Here is a 25,910-nt window from a genome sequence, read left to right as displayed (position 1 = left end):
TCAGCGTGACTTGAGTCTAAACACACACACACACAGACACACGGCACCCCACTTCTGTAAAACACACACTAATTAATTCCTGTGGGTTCAAAACAACAATAGCCAATCAGTATTGTAATGTCAGTGGTCACTTTCACTCACACACGCCACAGGGCCGCTGTTGTTTGTGCCGTTTCCTGCTGCTTCTAGGCCTTCCACTGCACGGTGTGTGTCTGCGTGCTTGTCTGTTTTAGTGTGTGCATGCTTGCGTTTGTGTTGCATGTGTGTGTGCATGCATGTACCTTTAAATATGTGTGTATACAGTAGCCGTTTGTGTGTGTCTTTGAGTGTGTGTGTGTGTGTGTGTGTGTGTGTGTGTGTGTGTGTGTGTGTGTGTGTGTGTGTGTGTGTGTGTGTGTGTGTGTGTGTGTGTGTGCGTGTGTGTGTGCAAGCGTGCCTCATATGTGCATGTTGTCGATGTACAGTACGTGTGTGTCGGCACTACAGATCAGAGCTCCGCAAACAGAACGACAGATGAGAATTCACAGGAATGAAAAGCTCCATTGTCTTGACGCTGTTTTTTAAGAACTGCTGCATGTAAAACAAAAACATCCAAACCCTCCCCTCAGCCACTGAGTTCTCCCAAGATGCTTTTCTATTATCCTGCATACAAGAAGCATCTGTGGCCCTGTCACATTTCAATCCTTTAGGCCTTCACAGGGACTGATCTCTCTACACGACATCCTTCTGATCGCAGCCATCTGCCCTTATAGTGATGGATACACATGGAGCAACACCACACACACACACACACACACACACACACACACACACACACACACACATACACACACACACACACACACACACACACACACACACACACACACATACATCTCTGACAACACAGTGCCCTCTCCTCGTCTCTCTCTGTGTCTGACAGATAATAGCATGTCACTGTCATGGTGGCAGGATCTCCAGTGACACCCTATTCCCCATATACAGTAGTGCTACTACTTCTGACCAGAGCCACATAGTAGGGTACTGGGCTGTAGGGTAGTGCAGTGTGTATGGGGGATAGGGTGTCATTTGAGATTTGCCCAGAGCCCTAAGATGCCCTGTGATGGAGATTTAGCCTGTTGGCGATTTAGCATGTTAATGCTGTGCTGAAGTGACAATTTGAGAGGGGTAATGGGAACTGCTGACAGGAGACAGATCCAAACCTCCGACACTGGCCTTAAATCCAATTCTCTGCTTGACACCAGGAGGAATTAGCTTTGGACAGGTGAGTGATGCCTTTCTGGACCCGCACTGTGTTTTCACCAGGTAGCTCTGACATTTGAGAACACAGTTTGAGTTTGTGTGTTAGACAGATGTAGTTGTGCCCGAAGAGAGACATTGAGCGGTAAAATGTATGGTAATCAAAGTCTATGTTCAATAGCCTCTCTTCAACAAACCAGAGATTTGAACCTCCTTGAAGACAAGATGGTTACCTCCCATTGGGTACTGCAGAGAAAAAATCATTGGTTATGTCTATATCACACGTTGTCAGGGTAACTGCTTTATTGACATTTGTAATTGATCACTTACCCTGGCTGGATATGTAATGGATAAACAGACACTTTAGAAGAATATGTTAAACCAGTTATGGTAACATATGACATCATGGATAATCAGATAAGCAATAAGGTCTGAGAGGACCTTTGAATTCCTCCTTCTTCTCTCCTCCTCTCCGTTATTCCTCCGCCCTCCATTTTGCCCACTCCTCTTCCCCTCCACTCTCTCTCTCACTCTTCTGTGATACATTGGGCCCTGCTTCTCCCTTCACCTCTCCATCACTCCCTTTCCTCTCCTTCTCTCTGAGTGACAAACGCTGATACTCATGGCCTACCCTGCAGAAGCATGCACATCCCCAATCCCTCCCTCCATCCCTCCCTCCTTCCCTCCCTCCCTCCCTCCCTCCCTCCCTCCCTCCCTCCTCTCCTCGCTCTCTCCGGTCAATGAGTGTCAATCAGAGCTTGGCCCTCGCGCAGATTGGCAACAAGTATCCGCATCCTCACCAAACAATTATGATTGGGCTGTGTTGAAAGTGGATTCCCGCGTCGCCTCTCCTCACAGAGCTCCCCTTCCCTGGGCCGGTCGGGTCCTGCCATGGGAAGCAATTATTGCTGGATGCCAGCTGACAGGCCTATTCCATCGCCAGCCCGATCGGCCCTCATCCTCGGGCGCTCTCTAGGCAAATAGCATCCTCACCACTCATCTCAAACCTCTTACCAACCGTTGGCTTCTATCAGAGAAATAGATTGTTCTCTTTTGTTCCCTCCCAGTGTGTTGGGGGACTAAGGCGGACACAGCGGCAGACAATAAGGAGCTGTTTTAATTTTAATGCCCCCTCCCATCCCGCCTCCCCACCCCCCCACACCCACCTCCTCAGACAAGTAGGCTGCACAAGGGTGTTGGGACGGGGGGGGGACGGGGGACGGGGGAGTCGGGGTTGGTTGCAGGTGCTTATACAGTACGATATCGGACCACCCTGCTCCCCCCTGTTCCCCTGCTCTTGGCCTGTGACTCTCCTGGAGAGGAGAGACAGAGCAGGCTCCTCCATCAGTTTGATAGGCACTTGTCATGGAGCAGTGAAGCACCAAGGTTCCCTCCACACTTCTCTGTGATTGTTGTACTGTAGTGTTGTGTTTCACTTGTTTCCTCGACCCGGCATCTGTTCTGAATTGGTCTGATTCCATGTCACTGTTGTGGGATAATGGGCTGATACTAGTACTAGTCCAATATGTGTCTGATACTGTGATACTGATCTGTTATTGAGAAGGTACAGTTTAAAAAATAAATATGTACCCAGGCACATATAGTCTAAACCAACCTGAAATCTGAAATATCAAGTCAAATCTATGACAAGCTGAGGAAAGAGACACACTGGGTAAATATAGAGGCACTGTATGAATGTTTAGAGAGAAAACAATACCAAAAACTGCATTTCTGGCTAATGACACTTGCCATAATGTTTCTATCTTATTGTTTTACGAGCTTAGGAGACTACTATCTAATGTAGTTCAGGGAAGGAATGATAGAATGGAGGAATGGAAGGGAGGATGCATTTTAAAACTCAAACTGAGTGGTAGTCCTTGTGGAGAGAAGCCACAGATTGGGCCTGGATTCACCAGAAACAGAGGTATCACAATCAGAGAGACAAAGACGCATCTGTCAATTGACTTATGAATTTAATAAACACATCAAGGCAAAGTGCAGTGAATCCTCTAATCACTTTAATGAATCCATGTGGTTATACCCCCCCATTCTCTCTCTCTCTCTCTCTCTCTCTCTCTCTCTCTTCTCTTCTCTTCTCTTTCTTTTCTCTTTATACACCTATGGCTGCAAAATAATACATAAATTAGAATACATACTGCCACCAACTAATTATCATGCAAATAAAGCAGCTACAAAGCATAGTGGGACTGTTAATCTCTGCCAGCTCTTCAGTGCAATTCCCCAATGTGCTCAAAACTGTCCAACGTGCAATTAGAGAGGGAGAGAGAGCGCGAGAGCGGGGGAGAAGAGAGAAAGAGAGAGCGCAGCATTAAAAGACAGAAACGGCTGTCACTTATTCCTTGTCAAATGAGTTCGGCCTTTTTTCCCTCTTGCTCTTGTCTGAGGTGGGGAGCCTGCGATATCACCTGCTCCTCACCGGGAGGAGCACCGTGCCCCCCCCCCTCTCTCTCTCTCTCTCTCTCTCTCTCTCTCTCTCTCTCTCTCTCTCTCTCTCTCTCTCTCTCTCTCTCTCTCTCTCCCTCCCTCCCTCCCTCCCTCCCTCCTCGGGAATGCTGGAGCCAATAATGGGAAAGAAAAAAAAAAGCGGGATCTCTGACACGCCACAGCCACAGCAAACAGACAAACATCAGACACACACATCCTGATAATTACCTGACCTGTTGCTCCATGTCAGCCCTGTCGCCAGGCAGCCAGGGTCTCATTCCTGCCTCTATAACAGGCAATCTGGCCTTTGATCAGGCCTTGCATTGCTCATGTCAGCATCTCTGGTTTTTAATTGACTTCAGTAGAAACAAGCTTGATACAGTACAGGCCATGTGATAGGTCTAACATAAATAGACTAGAGTGCTTAACCTCAGATATTGTTTTAAATTGAATCTAATTGTGTTTGTGTCCGTTTTGCTTTGACAACTGTCTGCACTGTATCTTCTGAAAGGCGGGCAAGCGACGTCTCGGTTGAACCAATGATCTCACTGAGACAGGAGTACAGTAGAGAAGCCTTTATTTCAGAAAAAAAAAGTATTAGCATACAGCAGTTTTGCTCCAACAAACCTATTACATTCTGAGCACTTTCAAATACCACCAACTTTCGACTGATAACCTACTTTAGACAAGTCTAACTCTGCTAGGTAATGACTTCCATGGATGACCCTAATACAAAGACAACCATAATCACACAGAACAAGCTCAGAGGAGGACCTTGTTTAAAAATTCAGAGCCCCTCTTGATTCATCCCTGGTGAATTCAAAGCACACAGTGTGGGTGCTCCACACAGAGAATTACAATCAAAGACAGGGACCCAATCAAATTGGCTCTCCTTTTGTTCATCAATGTAAAGTCATGTAAATTTGCCCAAATAGGAAACAAACAAGTAGAAACTACCTTATTATCACCAAGCCCATTATCATAATGACCGTATGTGCCTAAATATTGTCCTTATTAGTGGTAGAAGCCTCACTGTCCCCCTTGGGTAATGAGGGTCCAGGGCATGCTGTAGCTCCCCTTAGAGTTCTGACAAGCCTTTTATTACTGTTACACTAAATGGAGGAAATGATGAACATTTCAGTTTGGTGATTACTTACTGTGTACCCTTGATGTAAAAGTGAAAAGTAGTGTACCCTCTTTTAATATTTGATTGTTTTTTCAATGTAATTTTGTCCAATTCATCATTTTGTCCTTTCATTTACTGGCCCTGTGACATTTATCTGATCTCGATGTCCTGATTGCTGGACTCTCTGGAATGGCGTTATCTTTTGATGTCTAATTTTTTCCTTATTTTGTTGGCCCAATTTTGGCCACAGTGAGAGCATAAAACTTTTCTCCATCTCTCTCTCTGTTCCCACTTCTCCAAATCTTAAGACAAGTTAATTTGTTTGTGAATAACATCTGCATATTATTCATAAAGGCTACATTATTATGATACCCTGGGTGGTTCACAAACTAAATGTTTGGGGTTTTTATTTTCAAGAAGAGAGTCTTGATTAGTATGTGTTTTTAAATAGTTGAATTACTTGGGAATTCAAGTTTGAAAAAACACATCAACGATGTGAGTTTGGCTGTAGGGTAGAGAAGAACAAGCTATCCCTGGCACAGAGAAAGAGGGGGAGCTAACACATGCATATAGCATATGATTATTTTCTCCAAGACTTGGTAAACAGGGGAGAACATATTGCTTCTATTGTGCATTGTCCATGGATTAATAAATTAGCTGTCAAGGGCCACCATGTTCTATGGAGAACAGGGTTTTTCTCAGAGTGAGACATCAAAAGCCACAACAACACAACTGCTATGTAAAGGGATACAAAATGGCAGGAAACATTGATGATATATGCTCTACATGCAAGGGAGAGAAGGGAAGGAACAAGCTTCCATGATGATATGCTGTCTGTGTCTGTATCCGTGCTTGTTATTATTTGCAATGAGCAAAAAAAAATGTGTCAATTACACGTTAAAATCTGAAGGGAGCGCATTCATTATTTTCATTATATGCACCCACCAAATTGCATCAAGTTTATGAAATATTTCTTCCACTCGTTCAAAGGCTTGTTAGAGCTTGTATTCAATTACAGCTGCTGCTGTAACACACTGTCAGGTCTCTTTAGCCAATCATTAGTCAGGGTTTATTCCTGGGTAGAGAGTCGAGCTAGCCGCGTCGAGCTAGCGAGCGCCCGACAGGCCTAATTGTTGCACGGCAGCTAAAGGTTGGTTAATGAAGCAAGGGGCTGGTGGGGGCCGAGGGTGGTGGGGTGGGGGCCGAGGCCAGCGCTGTTCTCAAGACGAAGAATTTCCCAAACTTTCCCTTGATCAAAGTGGAGCAGAGGCAGAGTGTTTGCTAAATTGTCAGCTCCAGATTAAACCTGTCTGAGACCTTGCCTTTAAATCTGAGAAAGATGGGAGAAGAGAGAGAGAGAGAGAGAGAGAGAGAGAGAGAGAGAGACAGAGATAGGTTGGGGGGGGGGGGGGTATAGCCATGCTGTATTCTGTGTGTTTCATCTTGCAGTGAAATAATGGAGGGTAATATTTATTGAATATTGTACTGGAGAGGGGGCAGACAGGCGGTGTAGTGGCTAATGATAGCCAGTTTGCTGCTTTTCTCTGATTGGGGAGCAGTTAGTGATTTCTGGCCAAGGCCCAATAGACTTCTATAGCAGTCCTTGATAAGCATTGTGGATACACTGTATCACAAAGGGTACAGACAATGCCATTCTCAACAAGGAAAACAAATACTGTATATGGAATCAGTCTACAAACCAACTTTTCAGATTTTTTATTTTTCCTACAGAACAGAGGGGTCAAATCCTCTCAAAGTGGAATGTAAACCAAGCAGAAACTGTTTGTTTTTGTTCATTGTCAGTTGTATGTATGTTTACTTATAGTATGAAGTCCATTTAAATGCTCCTTTACTGTACTTTTATACAATAGCAGTTCAGGTTCAGGGGCTCATTCTCAATTTATGCCATTTGATAGATTATCCCAATTGATTAATTTCTTATCATAGTGATAAATTGATCCTTCTCAGAAAACATCTATCAATATTTTCATGGATGACAGAGGGTCATCATCATCCTCCTCAACACAAGTCAGGCAGCCCGTGAACTCTCCTCCTCAACCGTTCAAAACATCACCAGTCTCTCTCTCTCTCGGTCTCTCCGTCTGAACCAGGCCTGTCATGACCGCAGACCTTTATTCTGTATGGCAAGGCATTGACGTGAGAATGGGCCTGAGGAGGACTCAATGAGCCCTGGTTTGGCAGGGAAACAAAGAGAAGCTTAGCCTGGACTGGCCAGTCACAATGCTGCTGATTAGCCTTAGCATTCAGAGGAGTGATAACATGTTGTGAGAACCTGTCACAGGTTCTTAGCTCTGATGTGGCTGAACCACTGTATCTGTAACAGCCTGTTATTCCACTAACTGGTCTCGTTATGTCACAGCACTCTCCTGAGGACATGACTTTAGATTGTGGGGCCGCTTCACCAGACATGCTGCATGAGATAATGGTGGGATTTTGCACATATGTTGTCCAAATAGATAATTTCTATTTCCTTCCTCCTTCTCTCCTCTTTCCCAGATTCCTCTCCTTTTTTTCTTTCTTCTTTCCTCCTATCGTACCAACCCTCTTTTATGTGTTTCTTTCACTTTCTATTTTCTATTCTTCCCTGAACATCCCTCAATGGTAAATGTGCACAACAAAAGCACAACACAGATATTTGCCATCTGCAGAAGTTCTCGGATGATTCTGCTATTGTGGGTTGTGTCAGTGGAGGCCAGGAGACCAAGTACAGGACTGGTAGACAGTTTTGTTGAGTGGTGTGAGCAGAACCACTGCTACTCAACATCAGCAAGACAAAGAAGATGGTGATGGACTTTAGGTGAGGACTAGGGTCCCCCTGTCTCCTGTTTCCATCCAGGGAGAGGACGTGGAGGTGGTCCTGAGCTACAAGTACCTGGGTTGCACCTGGATAATAAACTGAACTGGACTGGTAACACAGATGTCCTGTACAAGAGGGGTCAGAGCTGGCTTTATCTCCTGAGGAGGCTCAGGTCATCCTTTGGCATGTGCAGGACTCTGCTGAACATGTTCTAGTAGTCAGTGGTTGGCAGTGCAGTGCTGTACATGGTGGTATGCTGGGGGGGGCAGTATCAAGGAAGGTGACACCAAGAGGCTGAACAAGCTTATTAGGAAAGCTGGTTCTGTCCTCGGTGTCACCCTGGACACTGTGGAGGAGGTGGCCAATAGGAGGATGAGGACCAAACTCCTGGCCATCATGGACAATCCCTCCCATCCCCTACATGACACTGTGGCAGAGCAGAGAAGCTCCTTTAGCAACAGATTATTACAACCACGTTGCACTAAGGAGCGCTATAGGAGATCTTTTCTGCCTGCCGCAATAAGACTGTACAACTCCTCCTCTGGCTGGCTCGATTGGGGTGATCAGAGTCAGGCTGGGGGATGTTCAGTCATACTGGACTGTTCTTACTGTATATAATGTTTCAGATGTCTATTTTATTCTATTATTCTATTGTCACTTTATTTTGTGGTTGTTGTTTGTGATGTGAGCTGCTGTAACGCCTTAATTTCCCCTCGGGGATCAATAAAGTACCTATCTATCTATCTATCTATCTATCTATCTATCTATGTGGTAGGACACAGTACAAACAATTCAATTGCCATCCCTAAAAATATCCCTATTTTAGTAGGGATAACACCGATTAGCACAGCTACGGTAAACCGCAGGGTCCACAGACACAAAAACACATTAATCAGAGTCTATTCACTTCTTAGGATTTATTTGTTTTTATTATTTGGAAAGAGAGCAGCCCAAAGCCAACAGGCAGCTCTTAGGACTCCCTGTGTTGTGTCACTGTGTTTCGTCAGAATACCCCAGACTCACCATCAGTCTGAACCAGTTCAAATAACTAAACTCAACCTCTCAGCAGCTGTCGCTGAGGCGCGAGGCCTAATAAGCACGTGCTAAGTGTGCTAAGCTGCTTTGTAGCCCTGTTTCGCCTTTATTCTTACATTCTTTTCTTCCACCCTGGTGATTTGCTCACTCCAGGCAATGTGTGCTTTCTCTTCAGCATATACACACACACACACACACACACACGCACACACACACGCACACACACACACACACCACAGAGCGGTGCAAATAGATCTCACTCTCAATTGGTCCCTCGGTGTCACAGTGGAAAGATACTTGGATAGAAAATGGGGTGGAAAAGGGGTTTTATGTTGGTAATGCTGAAGTGCTAAATCACAGTGTGCACTCTGAGGGGTTTGAGTTTAGTATGTTTAAGAGGCACCCGTTAGAGCCAGAGATTGGAGGCTGCATCCAAGAAACAGCAGTGCTCATGAAAATTCATTCACAAGTACCTGAGCACAGAGGTCAAGACAAACTTTTTCGAAAATACTGCCAAGACATCCTTCAACAGAAGAAGCCCATTAAATGTCACAGGTGACAGCGAAACACTCCATTTGGCTTCAGATATTTTACATACGAATCAAAGAGATTGATGTTTTCTATGCAACCATAATGATGGAGGTTTTTTTTAGTGATCGTGTTTTTTCAAGTACTTACTCCGTTTCGACTGACAGACGATGAGAGGAGTCAGGAGTTGGGGGCATTAAGACAATGAGTCTCTTATGACAAAATCACTCCAGCGACGCTCTCCCTCTTACCATGGGGCACTGACCAGCTGGCGCGGTGCGGAGTGGAGGAGATGAAAAGGAACACTCTGCGGCTCGCCGGAGTTGTACTGATGGAACCTTTTAAGAGTGAAATTGCTCCAGTGAGTGAAAACACCAAGAACACTCTGGCTGATGTCATATCACAGCTGTTAGCTCAATCACGCAGGGTCCCACAAAGACAAGGGGGGGGGGGGGGGGGGGGGACTCCATTCCATGTACCACGCAGTTGTTCTGTAATGCAAGGAGCACTTCTGCAACACCATGTTTTCAGAAGTACCCATGTGACCTCATTGCCAAGTACAGCGACTCATAAGCGGTGCTGTTGCCAAAGACCGAGGGCTCAATCAGCACGGGGTTAGGCTGGCGATGACTCAGCTCCGCTTGTTGCTGTTAGACCATCAGTGATCCCTTGTAGCGGCGTCCATTTTGTCTGCCCTAGCATGCCTCTTATGGACAGCACTCCCATGCAGCTGCTGAGAGGTTGTCCCTTATGCCATCTTAGTAGAGACCCTCTGTTTAGCATCCGTCTTTCAGCATGAATACCTAAGCATTTTTGTTTGATGAGATCGAGGCTACTTTGGGATTTTTCACAGCTCAATCCACTGACAGTTCTAACACTCCGCTGACACTCTGATTCTGGAATGTTGATTGTGTATTTTGACACAGTGGAAATTTGGACTGAGAGAGGCACTACGCTCCAAAACCTCACGACAGAGCAGTGAATTTACTGCCTCTCTGTGTCAACCACCATTTTGAGTTCTGTCTGAGCAAGAGGGGCTCCGCATGGCCAGGACTTATCATGAAGAGCATTCGGTTATTGGGTTTTGACAAATGCCAGTGAGACTACAGTCCAAACAGGTGTTTTGTATTCCAGCTCTGTATTTTAATTGTGTGTGTGTGTGTGTGTGTGTGTGTGTGTGTGTGACTAGAGGGTTCCAGAGAGCTTTGCTTTGGCAGTATGGCCAAACACCTCCTGCTCCTCCCCAGTTCAACACGTTCTTGCCCAGGGCAAGGCGAAGCGCTTTGGCATTCATAGACAAAGCACGAGGGGCCAACCAGCAGACAACAGGAAGGGAGAGTGGATGTGTGACAGGCCCAGAACGCTCAGCCTGGGTTGGGTCAAGGGGGATATGGGGGAAATGATGGATGAACAGGCAAACAAAGATAAACCTGTGGGCCTTTGTGTCTGTCTGTTTGTGTATAAGAAACTCAGAAGTGCAAGTGCATGGCTAGGTCTTAGTCTGCTGTTTTACTGCTGTGGCATTGTTGTTGTAAGTCATCAAGTATTCAACGCTGATGCTCAATGGAATGTCAGCTCTGTGATGAGAGAGCGACAGAGAGAGAGAGAGCTGTGAACTCACTGTCAGTGCTGACTTGATTAGGGAAGGTAGCCCAACGAGGAGGGGTTTAGTTAGCACTGTACACTAACACTCCTCGACAGTCCCGGCAAATTCCTCCACCGTAATCAAATGCAACCGTGAGGAAATAACCGTGGTAACTGAGCCCCCAAACAAGAGGAGACTTTATTATTATTTTAATTATGCTCTTTTCGTTTTATTTCCCCTGGCTTGCCATGAGACAGCGCAGAAAGTCGGCATTGGAGTGTTAGAGAGAGGGGAAAGGAAAATATGTCTGATGCAAGGATACCCCCCAGTGATTCTACAGCTGGTACAAAAAATGGCATGTACCGTAGGAAATAACTCTTATTAAAGTTAATACATATACATATTCCTGATGCATAATTTATAGCAACTTATGTAGCATTAGCGCCAACACCGTAGAATAGCTTCACACACTTCCCCAGTTTTAAATGTTCTTCAGAACAGGAGCACACCAATGAAATACGAGAATAAGGTAAACTATTTTGTGTGAATAACCTTAAATTCACATGACCAGGCAGATAGCTTACACTTACTGTAACACCACGTATTAACTTCATACAGTACAAGAGGGTTTTTACAAATCGACACAAATATTTTATTCTTTTAGTCTCTCATTCTTATTTATAATGCTGATGGTGTGAATTGTTGATGTTGATGAGATTCTACCAAGAAATGGACAGATTGTATTATTGTTCCAGGCAATGAAATATGAATGCAACCTCTATTCTCACCGTGAAAAACTGAGGGCAAAACTGTGTGAATAAATAGTTTTGTGGACTGTTTTCAGTTCAGCCTGAGACAAAAACATATTTGTTCTCATCTCACGTGTTTGTTTCTCTGTGTCAGACAAAGGGTTAATGGGGCAAAACAACTAAATTAAAAAAGTCAACAGTTTGTGGTTCCCATCATTAGCTCTGTGGCCATGCAGGCCAGAATATTGCACATTCCTCACTAAAGCAGTCCATCTGGTCCCACAGCAGACAAAAGTCTTCTTTCATATTAGCTGTTTATTGTTCTGTGAGATTGATGCTGTTAATATCAGCCCTTCAGAATGACAGATTAGCATCACCTGCTAATCAGTGCTATTAGGAGATAAATATCTGTAATTTAATCACTACAGTCATTTCTTTTACAATAATACGATTTACAAATGTAAGTGATTAAGTAATTAGCTTACATCTCCACAGATTACATCCCTTGGAGTTTGGTGTGTCTGGCTTTCTGAAGATTACGCTCTTTCATTTAGAGTCTCCCCCTTTTTTTTGTGAATGAGATTCGTCTGCTCTTGGCCAAAGCATAAAGTACTTTACAAATGACCCCCATATCCCTGCAAGGGCTATTTTTTTCATTCTTTCTTCTTCTTCTTTCTTGCTGAAGTGCAACATTTTCTCTGACTGTGAGTGGACATGTTGCACAAGTGCTGTACACTAGGGAAATGAATGCCTTACATTTAATTCAATTGAAAGATTATGTGCACTTGATAAAATAAAGCCTGGCTGTGGGCTGGCATATCTAAACAGCTATCAAGGATTCCTTTGTTGCTGGGAGAACACTGGCCCTTGGGCTACTCCTGGTTTCAACATTCTAAAGCTATACCCCCTTTATTTACAAAGTAATTTGTCGGTTAGTGTTAATTTCCTAAATGCAACATAAAAGGAGTGCAGCGCTGGAAAGAAAAAAATGAAAGGGGAAAATCATAAAAACAGCAGAGAATCAGGCAAATTGCTTCCATGTGTTTGGAGTTGCCAGAGCAGAATGGTGGGGAGCGCTGCCTAACTGCCCCTGACCCGCCAAGACTGGGCCAATTCAGTTTGAAAGGCCCAGCTCTCTAATGAAGGCCTAATTTTTATTGCCACTCCATTGACTTCAAAGCAGTTCAGGTTGCCAAACATAATTTCACTGGAGGTATTTTCAGGTGCACTGCAAATAGTTCATAAATAATTTCCCCATTAGTCTACTTCTCCCTCCAAGCGATGCACTTTCTGGTGAATGTTTCGTCTGTTAAACCCCCCCCCCCCACAACCCCCACTGCTCCGACTCCCCGATCATCACCCCACCAACCGTCCCTCCTCCCCCTCCTCCCCTCCACCCTCCACCCCCCGTCCCCCCTCACCTCAGTCCTCCAGGAGCTTAGGGAGTCAAATGCCACTTAGTGGCTCTGTAACTTCTCTAGAGAGGCAGAGAGACAGGCTAGGCATGGTTGGACCCTGTCACTTTCAGGGGAAACAACTAACCCCACTGCCCGAGAGAGAAGGCTCTCCCATTACAGGATTAGTGAATTAAAATAAATCCAACTCAATGAGGCCCAATCACTGATGCCTTATTGCACATGCTGCCACTTTGAATGGCTACCTGCGATTGTACAGGGAACAGGAAATAGGCTAGAACAAGGCAACACCTAGTGGTGGGTAGTTCCACACAGACAGGCCTCCCTACACGACTACAGCACCATGCATTGAGTGGCTGAACGCAACCATGAGTGTTATAGGATGAATGTTGTGTAGATTATCTCTCGACAGACGTTGTTGTGTTGCACTATATTCTTCATTTGGATTCAATTTGGGAATATTTCTGAAACATAATGGAAAGGACTGCTCTATATGAATCAATCCACCATAAAATTCACCAAGCAACATATTTTCTCCTCACCACATTAAACATGAAATAGACTTGTGTTTTTTTTTTTTTTAATACAAGGTGTGATAGAGAAGCTGTAAAAATGCACACTGTATCTTTTCATGTCAAATCCAGATTATAATGTTTAGTGAAAGCCTCCCAGTATCATGCAATCAAATAGCTAATTTAAAACAAACTAATAATAAAAGGAACGATGCCATCAAAGCACATGTGTTTCACATTTTCAGACATTCTCAAAGAATTATTGGAATCTTGTGAGGCCATGCCTTGACTTAGCAAGCCGTTAAACTAGTTTCTCCCTTTGTCAAACGCTCTGTAAAGAACTTCATAAAAACTATGAACCTTTTGATAGGTAATAACACACAGGAAGCAGAGCCCAGATGAGTTGGAGAATTCGGAGTGCCGAACGTAAATCTCACAGACAGGAATACCAGGCCGAATGCCCATTACCCATTTTCCCCCCATTTCTCCCCCTTTACATTTGGAATATTATTATTGTTCTGTAATTGCATTTCCTTCCCTGCAGCAGACCACATTCTTTGAAGAGGGAAAAATGGAACACTTGTTTTATTGTAAGCAGGCAGGTATTTGGCAATAAAGCTTGGTGGTGTCATTGTACACATAACATGCTTAACGTGAAAACAGGCCATAAATCACCACTTTAAGAAAAGGTATCTGATTATGTTCTCTCTGTGTCTTTCTCTCTCTCTCTCTCTCTCTCTCTCGCACTCTCTCTCTCTTTTTTTCTCTCTCTCTCTCTCTCTCTCTCCCTCTCCCTCCCTCTCCCTCTCTCTCTCTCTCTCTCTCCTAATTGCTGCTGCCCTGCCTGAACCAGTGCCTGAGTTTGTTCTCACGTCAGAATTGGGTTTCATCTGGGAAAAAATGGTGGAAAAACTGGGATTGTGGGGACTGGGAGCATTTTAGGGAGGGGCGGGCGGGCGCGCGGGGGGGGGGGGGGGGTATTGTATTGGAGGCCCACTGTGATGCTGTGGTGCTTTACCATAGGAATTTATCCACAGCTTAACTGGTTATCAGTTGGAAAGGTCTGTACCATGGCTTTGTAGCTGTGGCCAATTACATGGTGGCTGTATCAACCATTTGAGAATGCCATGCTCAATTACCCCCCGCTCTGTAGTAAGGGCAGTGACCCTGGTCATGGTCAGATTCAGGGTTAAGGTGTACTACAGTACAGGCTGTGTTACAGAGATAGACACAAGTTTGACATAGGGGCCACATACCCTAACACACACTATCACACCTGAACCCGACCACGTCAAATCAGTTACCAGATAACATGAAACATTACCTTTTCAACCGGGAACTCTTTCTCTTCATGACCACAGCAAACACCATCCCTACAACCTTCTCTGAAACTAATCTTGGAGAATTATGGCGTTGTTGAAAATAAAGTGGTTTGGCTTGGTTTTATTGTATATGATCATTCAAAAATACATATAATCAATCATTCAATCAATCAAAATGGAAAGTGTCCTCACTGTGGCATCTCAACACACTTCATGAAAAAAAATATATATAAAAAGACCATATAAGACATAAAGGACAAGAAAGGTTTTAGTAAATAATACAAATAAGTCAGGGTTGAACTTGAATGAGAAATTGCTAATTTGCAAGTTAACGTCAGAGAGTAGTAGACTGAATGAGGCTACATTGTTCTTCCTGCTTCTCAAAGTGCTGGTGTGTTTATCCCTGTCACTCCTGTGTTTGGGATCAGATCAATAACACAAGACTGATGTGTCTCAGGATTCATGACCACAGCCGGCCTAATTCCTCTACACACACAAACCTTCATTAATTTGTTGTTATTGGAGGAAAAAGAGCCCTTGGTATCTGTTAAACACACATAGGTCCTCCTAATGACCTCTCAATGTACACACACGTCTCGTCTGTGGGCCCAGCAACACTGCCCCGGGTTCAATCAAAACTGCACCGCAGAAATAAAACCCACCTAGGATATAGAACATTGTTCCATATGATCTGCAACAATCTTCTTTGGCTGAAATACAATTTCGAATTTTGTATTCGAAATTGTACAATTTGTACAACACAGTACAATTTTGAAATACAAGAGAAAGACACATGTTTCCACCAATAAAGAAAATGCTTGTTTAGCATTACATGAACAATGTTGTTCTTTCCTGACTGTGAGTTTGATTGAACGTGGCCCTCAGTCAATGTGACTACTGATAGGTGGTGGTGATGTCTTGTGATGTTCGTGCTGCCTTTCTCTCTACTGCACCAGGACCAGACCTGGTCTCACAGGACCCTGAGAGCCCCTCAGCCAATTCCACAGACTCCCCACAGGAAATGAATGCTTGAGGGGTCACTTCTGAGGAGAGAGAAGACCGAGGGGTACTGTTGTCAGACACAAGAGAGAGAACACATCTATATCTCAAAACAATGGAACTCTGAGATGGATTAGAATATTGTACGGGGCCGGTTAATACAGTAGTAAGAGGAACAACATTTGGTGTCTCGAATTTCTTAGTAATTGTCTTTACTGTTTTAGTGCACAATGTGTGAAGCAGCCCATGATGTTATTCTCCCCAAAATTATTCATCACTTTGAACCTTGTAACAGAACCCAATTTCCGTTCAAAGCAATCATGAAAAGTTTGGGGGCCTTTTTCTTCCAAACTGATCCCTCCCAAACGAAGGCAGCCATTAGGCGTTCCGGACATAATTAATCTGCGAGATCAGTGCGACACTGATCCGCATCAAACACTTCTCATTCCCAGATATCTCCTCCAGATTTTCCACTAACGCTTTCTAATCATAAATAATCACACACAAAAAAGACACTCAATTAGATTAGTCTCCAAAGTCCTGGCATTATGGTGAAAAAGAGATTCCTCTGGTCTTTCTGTCTAACTATTCAGGCTAATGCGTAATTGCTCTCTGGTGACTTTGATACTAGTTGCAAACTGGGGGTTTAACTTGCCTTATTAAGGGATTTCCAGGGGAGTATGGAGTGAGTGATCGCTAGATGCTATTTAGAGCAGCTCATATGGAAGAGGAGATTGAAAATCCTCTATAGACAGTACATAAAGATCCTATTGTAATTATTGCTCGTACACATTTTGAACTTGTTTGGTAATTTGTGACGTACTGTAATGATGTCTAGCGATGAGACCTGACCACATGGATACGGTTTCATGAGTTAATTATAATATCAGAGGGAAACGGCCCCAATCAAAGGGAAGTCATATAACATGGCATGTGAGAGATTACGTGTACTGTATTTGAAATCGTATTCTGCCTGTGTATTTCATCTTACTTGTATGGAAAAGTAAAGTAAAGGGTTTACTGTTTCTCTACTGTTGCATCAATGTAAACATAGCATTAGAAGAATGATACTTAAGTTTCATGAGCAAGCAGTGCTTGTTACTACTTAAGCCATCCTTCTGAAAACGCCTCACCTCACCACTTCAAAACACTGAAACAATCTATCAAAACTGACAGTGTTGCTGCAAGAAATTAGACTTAAGTTTTGCCACATTTCTGTCATTAAGGATGGCATATGTGTTTGTGGGAGGCGAGGAGGGGTAGCTAACATAGTTAGTTAAACTTTTACATTCTTACAAGGTTCTGAAGGGGGGGGGGGGGGGTTTACCCCCAAAAAACACCTCTAGCAATGTTTTTTAAATCACTTGAATTGGCAGCAGGTCATTTGTCACTTTATAGTTTTGCAGCACTTTCAGAGCCTCTCTGTCAGGTTGCGTTTGCTCCGTAATTAGCAGTGAAACTACAGCCCTTCCTGCCAGAGCCTTGGTTGGCTACAGCCCTCAGCCATAGACCTGTGGATGATTATGTCTCAAATTACTCCCTATTCCCCATAACGTCTACATACTACATCTGACCAAGGCCATACTGTAGAGGGCACCTTGTTGTTCCCCATATAGGGTGGAATTCTAACTCTGCAAGCGTAACTCTGACATTTGTGAAAATCTTGCATTCATGTTAATGGGAAATTTGTGCGATGATTAGACTTACGTGCACGGATCTCGAGTAAGCTACTCATAGTGCCCCAATTTTGACCAGGACCATAGAGGACAGCCTATTCCTGATAGCAGTGAGCCACAGTACAGTACAGTATATAGGGGAAGAGTGTGGTGTAGATGCAGCCCTCAGAGAGAACACGGAAAAGGAAAAGCCCTGCAACATCATTGTAACCAGATCCAATCAGGGTTAATAGGAGTGATTGGAGTGGGTATGGAGGAGTGGAGGGTGGTGTGGAGGGTGGGGTGGGGGGGGGATTCTTCTGGCTGGTAGAGGAATCAAGGAATCACTGGAGTGAAAGGAATGCCTTCCCAAAACCTCATGTCTTTGTTTCTTCCTATGCCAACTAAGATTACTGCATAAGGATTTTTTTTCCCTCCCCGTCCCCCCAGTGAAAGAAATTGCATTGACCTCTTCTATCTATTGCTTCCATATGCGAGCAGTTATCTCTCTTGCAAATGGAAATGAGACCCAAAATTGCAACAAATGGGGCCATGCCACTGAATGCAGATGTTCCCCGCTCCTCGCCCAGAGTACACATGCCCGATCGAATTAACTTTAACCCCTCCGCCGACAGAACAGACGTCTCTTTTACAAACCCTCTGCTCCGACAATTTGTTTTGAGTCGAGGCCCGAGGAGTGACTGTACCTCCGTGCGTGGTAAATAAGTAGTGATAGTATCAAACACCTGGACCAGAGCTGGTTCAGTTCTCTGCTACCGCCCCCCCCATCCCCCCCCCTCCCCCAAGGGCCCTACCAGGGTTCACTGTGCCCCCCCCCCAGGCCTTCTCTGGCCTCCCGGTCAGCTCTTTCTCTCTCTTCCCCTCTGCTCCGTGGAGAAACAGCCTTTTGAGGGAGAACACCTGCTTGTGGAGCGGTAGTAGGGGTATATGGAGGGAGGCTGGAGCGATGGAGGGAGGGATGAAAGAGAGAAGAGAGGGGGACAGAGGGGGAGAGGGGGAGAGGGGTAGGCCTAACAGGTGCTTCCTCTGCTGGATGGTGGGAAATGCAAGACAGCGGTAATATAATGGGCAAGGGTTTTCTCTCTTTGTTTCTTTGTCTCTTTCTCTCTCTCTCTTTCTATCACTCTTTCTCTTTCGCTCTCTGACACACACACACACACACACACACACACACACACACACACACATACACACACACACACACGCACACACACACACACACACACACACACACACACACACACACACACACACACACTAGTTTTCTTCGCTTGGTGGATAATGAGGAAGCCTATAAAAGTGGCCCCACAGATAATTTGCCAAATTGGTTAAATGTTGCTCAGAGCCCGGAGTGTTAATATGGCCTATTCAGACCAGGCAGAGGTCAGGAGAGTCGCTCGCTTCCAGACGAAAGACAAAAACAACTCTTTTGGGATACATTTCTGCTTTCGACCAATGTTGAACATTTATACAATTATCTACATATATCTACAATATATAGTTTGATTATGCCATACTGCTATCATGTTCATTCTGTGGTTCATTATTCTGTGCTACCTGGTTTGCTGGTAAGATAAAGTATTATTTGAACTATAGGGAGACTTTGTCTCCTTGTCTTTGTTTTTCTAACTAAACCATACTCCCTGTCAGCATCTGTTCGCCTAGAAGATACCTCATTATTGCAAGTGAGTGTTTCCGAGCCCAGTCCCTCATCTATCCCAATTGCCCAAAAATACAGCGAAAAACAGTCTGCTCCTTCTCTACCCCTGGCCTCTCCCCTCTTCCTCTCCCCTCTCTCCCCTCTCTCCCCTCCCTTCCCTCTCTCCCCCAGCATACAGCAGCATCCCCCCCGCACTAACTCCAGCCCATCATTTATAAACCTGTCATCTTAATACACACAAATATTACATATATGTAGAAAGCATGCAGAATTGAAACATACAGGTGCTAACTTCTTTGGCTGGGTCTCTTCCTGGCCAGGCTAATGAGGAGCAGGTGAGTGGCTGTTGCTGTAATCAAGTGGAGAGTGGGCCTGTGCTTAGCCTGTGCTCAGATTTGCAGCTTGTTGAAAGGCCAGCCGCACACATGGGCTTCATTAAGGGGTTAGGGGAAAATCAGTCAGGAACAATTGTTTTCCCACTCCCGTCGCTAAAGTGGAATAACTTACATACACACTCATGTATACACATACATGCACACATTAGTATATGCTTTCTCACACACACACACACACACACACACACACACACACACACACACACACACACACACACGCACACGCACACGCACACACACGCACACATACAACACACACACACACACATGAACGACCACAGACACAAACAGACATACACACGCACACACACACACACACACACACACACACGCACACGCACACACACACACACACACACACACACACAATCACACGCTGTGGAAGATACCAAAATCATCTAAAATACTTTATTCTCCTCAACGAAAGACCTCGTGCCCTCTAAAATAGACACAGGCACATATTTTCAAAATTGATTGAACCTTTGAAATTGGTCTGGTAATAATGTACCATAATATATCCTAACTGCTGCCAGCCACAATTGCGCAAGAATGAATCACAGTATGATTACTGAGATTTGCTGGTTGTTATTTTTCATTTGTTAACCAATTGACCTTTGACTTGACAGAGTTTTTAAGGAAGATATTTGCAGAATTTGTATGGGAACATTTTGGGTGATTCTGTGTCTCTATACTAATCACTGTGTTGAATTGACAATGAAATAATCTCACAGTTCTGATGTGTATCAAATGTGTTGTGAAATTTGGTAGTGATTTTAACATCCACTTGTTTTATTGACATCATGTTACAAAATAATGTAAATAAAACAAGTGGATGTTAAAATCATTACAACATTTTTTTACAACTGCCACAAATACAAATATGAATACCGAATAAGAAGTCTTTAGATGATATTGATGATATGATATTATGATATTAATGATATTATACAGATTTTTTTTAAAACTAGTGAGTTCTGAGAGAGAATGTACACTATTTGAATATCAGAAAAAACATTTCTCTCACCATTTATCATGACTCACTGAGAGATTGACCGAAGAAGAAAAAGAGGAGGAAAACAAATCGTTTTGGAGAGCCATAAAGTACTGCTCATAATTTATGTATCACTAGGGAGGTATAAAAGAACATTCACACAAATTACTCTGACTTTTCTGACAAATGAGAAAATAACTTTATGTTGCTCTTGACATGAATATATGACTGTTATGGAGAGCTACAGCATTAAACGCCATTCCTCTCCCCCTCCTAAAGTGAGTGATTCTAAAGAATTACGACGTTATGGGACTAGCTTGATGCTAAGCAGGTTTGTACTTAAAAAGTTAATGCAATTTTTTTGATAAATAGCTACATTGAATAAGTCATAAGGAGAGTTAAAACTTCTTTGGTATTTGACAAATCAGCATTTGATTCCCAAGTTTGTTTATAGATTTATTGACGACAGTTTAACCGAACTCTACTTTCATTTTGTTCCCTATGCATCCTACAGTCAATGCTATACTTCAACATTATTTCAGATTTAAACTTTGCTTATGGCTGTTTTGTTATGTCTAATTAATACTTTTTCTATTTACTTTTACATTGTTATAATTGCATGGCAGTTGTAGAGTATTTTGTGTTATTTATTTTTGGAGAGTGAATGTAAAAACAATCCTGCAGAAATCCATGGAGATAAAAACCATCCATCTTCCTCTAATTCTCTCTGTCTCTTCCGCCTAACTCTGCATAATCCCAACTCCCCCAGCCTAAGAAAGGCCACAACAGTTTTACCCAAACCCTTTACTTATGCATACCAAATAGCTTTCCTGTTTACCTCAAAACACACACGCACGAACACTGGCCCATACTACCCCTCTCTGTATTCGGTGTAGCATGTATCTGTATTCACCAGAGGGGCATGTAAAGCAGTGCTCGCTGTCTGGGTCCAAACTTTAATGAACACTTAGAACTTAGAAAACATATCCCTCATCCTGCAGTTGAATGTTCTGAGGTGAGATGTGTGTGTGTGTGTGTGTGTGTGTGTGTGTGTGTGTGTGTGTGTGTGTGTGTGTGTGTGTGTGTGTGTGTGCGCGCGTGCCTGTGCGTGTGTGTGCGTGTGTGTGTGCGCGTGTGTATGTGTAAAACCCAGTGAACCAAGGGGCCGATGCTGAGATATTACATTTAATCTAGTCCTGCGATAGCAAGACTCGGAGTGAACTTTGGAAGGTCATCCACAAGTAAATGGAGGGCCTCGTTTTGCATAAAACTCTGAGACTGATCCATGACAAGCCTGCTTACCATGTCACTCTGCTGACAGGCTCCCATCAGTCCTCATTATGCCTGGCCACGTCAGGGATGTCAGGCAGCGTCTCAGACCATACGCTAACTTCCTCACCATATGAAAGCAGGTGACAGGGAGAGTTACTGTCATACGGCAGGCCTGTGAACTCACACGACCCTCCTCCATCTCTCATTATGACTGAGAAAATAATATGAAAAGATACAATAACAAAGAGGTTTTGGCTAGTTATTCACAGAGCAGGGAACAATTAAGGGTGTATTTTTCTGGGGGTCCTCCCGTGGAGGCAGGGGCAGTTAAGTCATTTCAGAGACAGTCTGCACCTGTAGCATTGGCCCCCTCTCGTCTGACTTCCATGGGGTAGCGTGGGAGTGTGAAAATCACCTCTCTTTAACCTCTGACCTCTGGCCTTCTCAGAGTTTCAAAGCGTAAAACGGGTGGCACAGGAAGAAATGGCTTTACATACGATGAAGGGAGAGAGAGAAGGAAAAAGAAGAAAAAAACAGCATTTATACTGATGCTTTCAAGTCCGGGTGGGGGGGGGGGGGGGAGGAGGAGGAGGGGGGGGGGGTGAAATCTGATAATTGTGTGACATTTCATTTAAAATCACCTCAGGACGAGAAAAAAACAACACACTTTCTATCGTTTTTTATGGGATTCTTAAGGATTACTCCAAGAGTAACCTTAGTCCTAGAAAAAGCATTAGGTTACGTTAAACACATACATCTACTGCACTGCTACAGTGCATTTAGGCCAGCTCCGTCATTTCAATGGCAGCACGGTGGAGCAGTGCTGAGCAGCTGTAGCCAGAGCCAGAGAGTATGACTCAGAGTTACCAGTAGGTGCAGCTGTAGTTCAACCCAGCGAGGGAAACGTGTCCCCAGTCCACCACATGATGTTTGTGCTGGTGTTACCTGTACTTATGCAATTGTTTCAGTTCTACTGGAGTTCTAATGCAAGCCAATGTGGATGTGGATAGGACTACAGGCAAAAGACCACTTCTCTGCAGTATGCCAAATCAGCCTTGGCCATGATTAGCAACATTTAATGTCAACATTTTTATACCAGTAACAGCGGGTGTTCCACACCACGCTCTCAAAAAATATTTTTTTTAAAAACTGAAGGGACTAATGAGAGTAAGGTTTAAACCAGGCATCCTGCAGTCTTAACGCAAGCGTACTACATCTCGTTCCATACAGGTCTGGCTGGACCTCTTGGCAAAGGCTGCACTACATTTACATAGGGAGGCAACGCCATTTCCCCCTGCTACTTGAAACCCCAGTGCTTTAGGTTGATCAGTATGCTGAGTGTGGGAGAGAATGCAGGCGCTGTTTGATTAGTCAATGTAAGCACACTCAGGACATCTCAATTAACATGCCTTCAGTCGCAGGGGAGGACGAGGAATGCAGATCTCAGGGCCCTGTTGCATCTGGCCCCTCTGATCCCTCTGTTTTTTGTTAGTTGTTTTTCATGAGCACCGTATCTGAGGGGACGGAAGACTGTTGGACCTCCACCTAAAGCAAAGTGACCAGGGAGCCTGAGAGGAGACATATTGTTATGGGGACAGAGGAGAGAGAAGATGTCTTCAGTACTGTTTATTATCAAAAGATGATGCTCCTCTTAACCCCCCACGTTTCTGACATATGCGTAATGCTGTTCATGGTGTGTGTGCATGCATGCTTGCAGGTGGATTTCTCCCTGACCTTTGACCCCTCTGCGAGGGGAAGTTGGCCCAGCAGGGCTGCTAGTTGTCTGAACAGGTCCACTTCCTGTGGGCAGAACCACACTTCCTGTTTGGCTGGTGGCCCCTCGGTCCAACTCTATGTGATGCCTGGAGGACCTGAGGCATGTGTGTGTGTGTGTGTGTGTGTGTGTGTGTGTGTGTGTGTGTGTGTGTGTGTGTGTGTGTGTGTGTGTGTGTGTGTGTGTGTGTGTGTGTGTGTGTGCCTGCAGGACCATAAAGCAGTCTTAACTTCAGCCATGATTAATACACCCATCACTTTCTAAATGCTGCCTGCCTGTTCCCTTGCCTCAAACTCCACAGACCAGACCAATGTTTGCCTTTCCCAAATATCCCCCCATTTACGACAGGAGGGGACGGGGGGGGTCAGAGGGAAAAAAAGGAGCATTCTTTAATTTGATAATTAGTCTGTGGACTTTTTTAGGGTGAAAGAAAAGGATTGGCCTCATTAGCTTTAATTGTCTAAATGCCTTTCATCTAAATAGCGTGTAATTTTCGCTTCATGGATTATATAAATATCTTAAATGCACCTCTCTGTTATTTGTGTATCTTGCAACTAGCCTCAAAATAAAAAGCAAGCATGGCTTAGGCTGGTATAGGGGAGCTGTCTGCACTGTATGTGTGTGGACGGAGGGGCAGCCGGAGGAAGAGGGAGGGGGGATAGAGGGGTAGAGAGTGAAAAGAGGAGGGATGGAGGGGTAGAGCGACACGCAAGGCTGAGCAGAGCAGTTGACATCTGCCCATTAATGATCCCATTGTTGTGATAGGTGTTTGCTTTAACCCAGAGTGCAGCCATTGTGACTTATCCCCTCACTGAAAGGTGTGTGTGTGTGTGTGTGTGTGTGTGTGTGTGTGTGTGTGTGTGTGTGTGTGTGTGTGTGTGTGTCTTGGGCCTGACACGGGACATCTCTTGGACCCTGAGGACAGGGCTGCGGGCCAGGCACAGTAAAGTGAGCCCTGCTCATTCTTGTCACTTATCTACACACTCATCTACACCAGCGCCACCTGCCAACGCAGGCCTCTCCTTTGTGTGGATGTCTATAGAAGCCTGGGATTCAATTTATCTGTTCCCCAGGGAGAAGGGCCTCTGGGGCAGCCAAGCTGGCTTCTACTGGGCCTGGGAGGCATGGGCACAGTAATAGAGAGAGGCCCCTGCAGAAATAGGTGGGATTGATGACAGGATAAATGTCTCTAATAATCTCATGCATATCAGTCAATCAATCAATCAATCAATCAATCAATCAATCAATCAATCAATCAATCAATCAAGTGTTTTAAATAGTCAATGTCTTTTAACCCTCTAGTGTTATATTATTGTGTTTCATGTTACATAGTGGATGATGAAACTCATGTGATGTACTAGCGTATTGATTTGACTCAGAGCCATGAATAGAATAGTGTCCATATAATTAGTTCCCACTTGTCTCAGAGGTCAGTAGTTTATACACAAGCTTTAGTACTGTTGAGTGTGGGGGCTGTCTGTGCAATTACTGTTAATTCTATTTATACAGTTGTTAAAGCGCGGATTGACATAGAACATCATTGTAACCCAATCCTCCTGCTGTAAGCTGCCTCCCTGATACAGAATACAGTACATACTGCTCCAATGATGCAGGGACATACACACACACACACACACACACACAACCGCACACACACAACCGCACACACACTGTCGTTCTGGGGCCTCACTCACTACCAAAGCAGCTGTCAAGTATCATTATATAACGATATTTAGATAATATAATTCTAAAATCAAATGGAATTATGTTATGATTATGGATCTCCACAAGGAGTGTATACATAAGAGACATCCTATAATGGCTTCTGCGTGTCGTTCATATTAGGGAATCCTCATGAGTGTAAGCTTTAACTGCACACACAGCATATGCTGGCCAAGGAGGGAAGCATGGTGATTGCATTACAATCACAAGTATTAAGAGTGTTCAGATGACTGGTCTCTGGTGGAATGAGGACCGTCAGCTGGAGTTCACTGCAGGAATACAGTACTGTACTCCTGTAATACTGTAAGTCAGCCAAGGTAAGAGTTCATTTTGAGTCTCATCGAAATAAATGCACCAGTCTGTCCTCACAATGTTACCAAATGAACTGTACAATATAATCTTCTCTCTGGACTGCAGCCCTCAGATGTAAGACTGTAACATAGCAATTTGAATATAGAGTCTCAGTATGGTACTGACATAACATATTCAACACCATGCTTTGATATGTATTGTAATATGGCCTATGACTGAAACCAAAGAGATGTATTCGCATTGATACAGAAGATACTGGGCTACTTATGATAAGTTAACATTTAAAGTGTGTGTATTTCTTCCATTAGCCAGCTAATTATCCATAAGTAGCCCGG

This window comes from Argentina silus (assembly GCF_951799395.1).
Source record: "Argentina silus genome assembly, chromosome: 12".
In the NCBI taxonomy this organism is placed as follows: domain Eukaryota; kingdom Metazoa; phylum Chordata; class Actinopteri; order Argentiniformes; family Argentinidae; genus Argentina; species Argentina silus.
The sequence above is the reverse complement of the archived record's forward strand: the minus strand, read 5'-3'. Positions refer to the sequence as shown.